Here is a 6,044-nt window from a genome sequence, read left to right as displayed (position 1 = left end):
GTGGCCATTGGTGGCCATTGCTGCCATTGCTGTCATTGCTGGCCATTGCTGGCCATTGCTGCCATTGCTGGACATTGCTGTCATTGCTGTCATTGCTGTCCTTGCTGTCATTGTTGTCATTGTTGGCCATTGCTGTCATTGCTGGCCATTGCTGGCCATTGCTGCCATTGCTGGACATTGCTGTCATTGCTGTCATTGCTGTCCTTGCTGTCATTGTTGTCATTGTTGGCCATTGCTGGTCATTGCTATCATTGCTGTCATTGCTGGTCATTGCTGGTCATTGCTGTCATTGCTGGTCATTGCTGTCATTGCTGTCATTGTTGTCATTGTTGGCCATTGCTGGCCATTGCTGGTCATTGCTGTCATTGCTGGCCATGGGTGGTCACTGCTGGTCATTGCTGGCCATCGCTGTTATTGCTGTCATTGCTGGCCATTGCTGTCATTGCTGTCATTGCTGGCCATTGCTGGCCATTGCTGGTCATTGCTGGCCATTGCTGGCCATTGCTGGTCATTGCTGTCATTGCTGCCATTGCTGGTCATTGCTGGCCATCACTGTCATTGCTGTCACTGCTGGCCATTGCTGTCATTGCTGGCCATTGCTCTGTGCGGACACCAGGCGGCCCCGTCTGTCCGAACAACCGGGAGTGACTGGCACTGATCATCCAAGAGCTGGAGTGCGCCCTGTGTGTGTCCGTGTGTGTGCAGGGGAAAGCCGGATCCCAGGACTGTGCGAGAGGTTTCCGTGGGAAGCTGGAGCACCCGCTGCACATCTGCACACAGAAAACACGATCCCAGCCTGAGCAGAGCCTCTGTCCTGGCTGCACACCCCCACTGTTCATGGAATGCTTGCAGTGTCCAGCTGGGAACATGAGGGGACCTGGGGACACTGGGGGACACAGCTCTTGGAATCTGATCCCCCACACAGACTGAGACTGGGCGGGGGCTTCCTCAACTTGGTTCTGTGGAGGTGAGAGCAAGAATTCAGCTCCTCTTCAAGCATCACAGAAATCCCTCCAGAATGGAAAGCTGTAACTACTCTGGTCCCTCCCTAAAACTGACCTGGCCCTGTCCTCTGGCCAGCATGGACACCCCAGAATCCCTGCTGCTGGTTAGCTAACCAATGGAAAAGATTCTCCAGAGTCTGATAAGGGCTCAGCTGACACCTCAGCTTCTCCCTAGCTCCCTCCTCCTCTGCAGCCTCCCTTGCTCACAAGGCTCACAAGAGGATTAGGGAGTTAATCCTCTTTGGGACATCAAGCTCCCTGTTAAGACTGCTGGGAAGGGCCAGAAGCTGTGAAGCACAGTGGGGCACTGCCACAAAGCCCCTTTCATGCCAGGAGCAGCCCTGTGGATGAATCCCTGGGCTGGTGGCAGCCTCTCCATTGCCACCACCCACTTCTCCACCCAGCCAGAGCACAAAGCTCTCCCCAGGGCCATGGGTAATGGTCCTATCAGGCTGTCTCCCTCCACCCCATCCTGGCCTATCCACCTGGTCTGGAAGGGAGGTGGAAGGAAGGAGAAACATCCTCCTGTCCTGGCAGGGACCAGCAGCCCAAGGCTGTGCAGGATGTGGGAAATGAACAAAAGCTTTCTGCAAACACAGCTCCATGCTCAGCCCGCTGAGGAGGGCTCTGGATGTCCAGGAGCTCTGTAGAATCCCAGGGGCATGGCTATTACTGGAACAAAGTGATGTGCTGGAAACATTCCCTTATGGATGATACTGAGCCAATTGGTCTTTCACAGAGGGATTACTCCAACTCCTCCTCTGGAGGGGAAGGGTCCAGGCTGGCCCTGCTGGTGTGCCACAGGCTTGTCATTGGCTACAGGTGGGCAAAGAAGCTCCTGCGCCTCCACTTTCTGTTCCCTTCCCACCCAAACTACAAACTGTAAACATCCTTGAGTACCCTGCACCTAAAATCAGGGAGGAAATAACAGTGGCTCAGTGCTTTTACTCCCTGAGCCTGGGATCTGGGAAAATGATGTGATGTTTTGGTTTTGCAGCAGCTGCTGCCTGGGGTGGGGGAGCCAGGGCTGCCCAGACACAGTACCCGGCTGTGCAGGTGCTCCTGGGGCTTCAGGAAGCTTCTGCCTTGCAGGAGTGTTTGCTTCTTCTCTCTCAACCATTCAACCCTCAGCATCTTCCCCTGCACCCCAGGCAGCAGTGGGGAGCACTCAGCCACCGTGCCCTGGCACCACTTGGCATCTCCAGTGCTGCTCCAGTCCCAGTGGGCATGGGCCCCTTGCAGGCAGGGAAGAGGGCAGGAAGGCAGGAGCTGATCAAACAGCAGCAACAGCAGCCAGGATCTCACCCTGCCTTAGCCTGCAAAGCCTGAGGGAAACCTTCTCTCTGCTCAGCTGGGCTGCCTTTGGAAGCATCGGCCCTGGTGAGAGCCCGAGCACTGCTCTCACCCACCCCGGCTCTTTTAAGTGCTTAAACCCTCACTGCTTCCCTCCATGGGCCTTTGATCCAGCTCCAAAGCTAGAAAGGTTCTGCCCTGGGCAAATACCCAGGGAAACGATCCATTCCGAGGCATCTAGAGCAGGTAAAGGAAACCTCCAATTGCAATAACAGATGGGAAAACCAAGCAGGGAAATTTTGTAGCCTTTTGTACTGTTTTTCCTCATGTAAAACTGAGGAGGTGGGATAGCTGCTCCTCCACACTGGTTACACACTATGGGGGGATGGAGAACATGGCTGCTGCCGGAGCAGATCTGGAGCTGCAGTCTCAGGAACTGCTCTGCACTTCAGTGTTTGTGGCTGATGGAGGTTGAAGAGTTCATGTGGGTCCCAAAATACACCAGCAGTGCAGCAGTGTGCCTGTCAGAGCCAGGGGACAGTCACCAGGGCACAGCGAGGTGGCTCGAGGCACAGGTGCCACCACAGTGGTTATGGTGGGGAAAGTGGTGAGGAACTAGTGCTGCTTCCACAATCAGCTGGGAGCAGAGGATCCAAGATAAGCCACAGGCAATGTGTGGAGTGATGCTTCTGGCTGCCTCTGCTCCTCTTCCTCCCACAGAGAAGGTCCCAGGAGGATCAGGAGGACTTGCTGTTCTTCCCCAGGAGCTGCAGTCTGGGTGAGAGCAAGGCTGGGCTGTCCCTCTGATCTGCATTGCCCTGGCAGATCAGCCTTGCCAGGTCTCAGCACATCTGTGCTGCTTCCCTGGTGCGCTACCAGCCCTGGGGGCAACATTTGTGCCTCGAGGGGAGTCACAGCCTCCCCTGCTTGCTCCTGCTGTGCTAAAGCTTCCAAGGAGGAACAATGCTGGGAAAAGGTGTGATGAAGAGACAAAGGGAATGGTGCTCTCCTGGCACTGTTAGTACCTTCCAGAACACTCTACTTGGAGCTCCCAAGAGAAACCAGTCCTTACTTAAGTTAATGAGGAAACTACCCCCCGCAGCGTGCAGTCATTTGACAGAAAGGAAACCTTCCCAGCCTTTCCCTTGGTGGGAAGAGCAAGGTGGGTTGGGACAGGCCCTCTGGAGTGATGAGACCCTTTTGGAGTCAATTCCTGATTTGTCTCCCCAGCCCCAGAGTCATCTCAGCCTGGAGCTTTCCCTGCCCTTGTCTCACAGTTAAAGTTGCCCTGTCACCGCTGCAAGGCCGGGTCATTGCCTCCCTCCTGCCTGAGACGGAGCAATTCTGCTCCAGGTTGGCTTTGCAGCTTCACATGTCTGCTCAGAAATCTCCTGGCCGACCTTGGCCCTTCTTGAGCCCACGTTTGGTAACTTTCCACTGCTCCGAGCTCCGGCCTGCCCACGTTGGGGTAAGAGAAAACTGGTTGTGCTGGGCAGGAACCACTTCTTGTCCCCAGCTGGTTCCACCTGGTAGCCCACAGTTCTGAGTGAGTGCCCAGCTCCCCAGGCTGCTGCAGGTGGGGCCCTGGCACAGCGGGGTGGGGCACCTCAGCACTCACCTCCTGCTCATCTGAGCCACGGCTCTGGATTTGTGTGGTCTCAGATCACTGGGCTCTCCCCCACCCAGTTGCACATTGCTGTGTGCGAGGGATGAACTCCCCCAGCAACAAACGTGCCCCCATTTCTTGGTGTCACACCCAGCACCCTACTGATGCTTGGCAGCATCCAACTCTGGAGATGGCATTGGGTCTACCACATCTTTTACTGTGGGCAAACCCAAGGGAGTTTGCAGTTCCATCCCTTGGACCGTGGTTTCCCTGCCAGGCTGGAGTGCAGTGGGAAGAGGTGATGCCCAGCACAGCCCCAGCCATCCTCCATGCAGGTGGATGAGTCCTGGGACTCCTGCTGACTGTCCCTCTGCAGCAAATGTCCTCTTCCAGCATGGGATCCACCCCTAGATTTTGTCACCGGCCCTTTGCCACCAAGCTGGGGAAATCTGGGGACACAGCATTTTCAGGGCACTCTGGGATGTTCCCACCTGGAGACATATTGGGGAAATCTGGGGACACAGCATTTTCAGGGGTCTCTGGGATGTTCCCACCTCATGTTCAGGGCTGTCCTGCTCACACTGAGTAGCCTGACATGATGTCCTGCCACCCTTCCCCTGGAGCTCTGGTCCCATCCCTGTGTCCCAGGGTGTCCGGATTGCCCCTGCACTCTCTCCCCTTGCTGTTGACCCTGGCAGGGCATCCAGCCAGAGCCCACAGTCACACCAGTGTGGCTGGAAAACTGGCTGGGGATGCAGCAAAGCCACCCTCTGTGTCCTCCACTCCCAGCTTCCCTGGGGCCATGTCCTTGTGCCAATGGGATGGGGAGCATAGCAACCTCCTCTTTTACAAGGAACTTGGAATCTGGTTCCTTCCACTGCCTTGCCTGAGATAAGCCTTCCCTCAGGGTTTGTTTATTAGGAAACTTCCCTCCCTCCCAATCCCTGAGCTCCTTTGCTCTTGAAGCTAGAGGAGAAGGAATTCTTGAGTAGGAGCAGCTGTACCCACCTGGGGTCAGAAACCCATAAAAGTTGTGCAGCTCCATTGACCAGGAGCTGCTGGGCCCTGAGCTTGCCAGGGACCTGCTGTGACCCCATATCCCCCAGCCCAAGGAGCAGGGGGGCTGCCTCACCAGGGCAGGGGAGGGATTTGGCTGGGTCCTCCATCTGTTGATTGGGAGTGGGCTTGGGTGGAAGGAAAATGGGGGGGACATGAAAGTAGAGAGAGTGTGGCCAAGCATGGCCAGGAACGATGGCTATCATGGGCCTTCGTGTAAAGGGTGGGTAATGGCTGCTATCAGATGCCTCTAGGGTGACCAAATAGCCGTGTAATGGCTCCTGTGCTGCAGTGGGCTGAGGGCCCTGGGGGTGCAGATTGCAGCCTGGATAAGCCACCCCTGGAGTTCAACTCCCATCCATTATTTAAATGTAAGGGTAAATGCTTTCATCTTTTCAGCTGGAATGGTGCCACCAGCTCAGCCACCTCCCTGGTGGTGGCCTGCAGGCAAGAGTCCCTGGGGAGGGGGCTGCCTTGGATAGCCGTGGCAGGGCAGAGAGGGGAGCCATCCCCTCTGTGGGGGTGTTACCAGCTCCCCTGGGGACACAGTGCAAAGGCTGATGGACAGGGTGGAACTGGGGACATGGGATATGACCAGGCACACTCTCTCTGCTCTTCCCTGCACCAGAACTCAGAGTCTGGTGTTGGGTGCCAAAGTCCAGCCATGGTGGGTTGTGAAGGAGACAGAAAGAAAAGGCCATGTGTGTGTGCAGAGAATTCTGCAGGAGCAAGAAGGGTTGTGGTAGGATATGGGGAATGACTTCAAACTGAAAGGGAGCAGGTTTAGATTACTGATTACAAAGAAATCCTTCCCTGTGAGGGTGCTGAAGTCCTGGCACAGGTTGCCCAGAGAAGCTGGGCACGTGTCGTGCCATCCCAGGAAGTGTCCAAGGCCAGGTTGAACAGGGCTTGGAGCAACATGGGATAGTGGAAGATGTTCCTGTTCATGGCAGGGAGTGGAAAGAGATGAGGTTTGAGGTTCCTTCTGACTCAAATAATTCTGGAATTCTGGGATTCTATGAAGTAGGACACTCATGGCTTCTGTGAGGACATATCTCAGCCTGACTTCTGCTGTCAGACACAGT

The sequence above is a fragment of the Zonotrichia albicollis genome, chromosome 16, assembly GCF_047830755.1.
Source record: "Zonotrichia albicollis isolate bZonAlb1 chromosome 16, bZonAlb1.hap1, whole genome shotgun sequence".
In the NCBI taxonomy this organism is placed as follows: domain Eukaryota; kingdom Metazoa; phylum Chordata; class Aves; order Passeriformes; family Passerellidae; genus Zonotrichia; species Zonotrichia albicollis.
The sequence above is the reverse complement of the archived record's forward strand: the minus strand, read 5'-3'. Positions refer to the sequence as shown.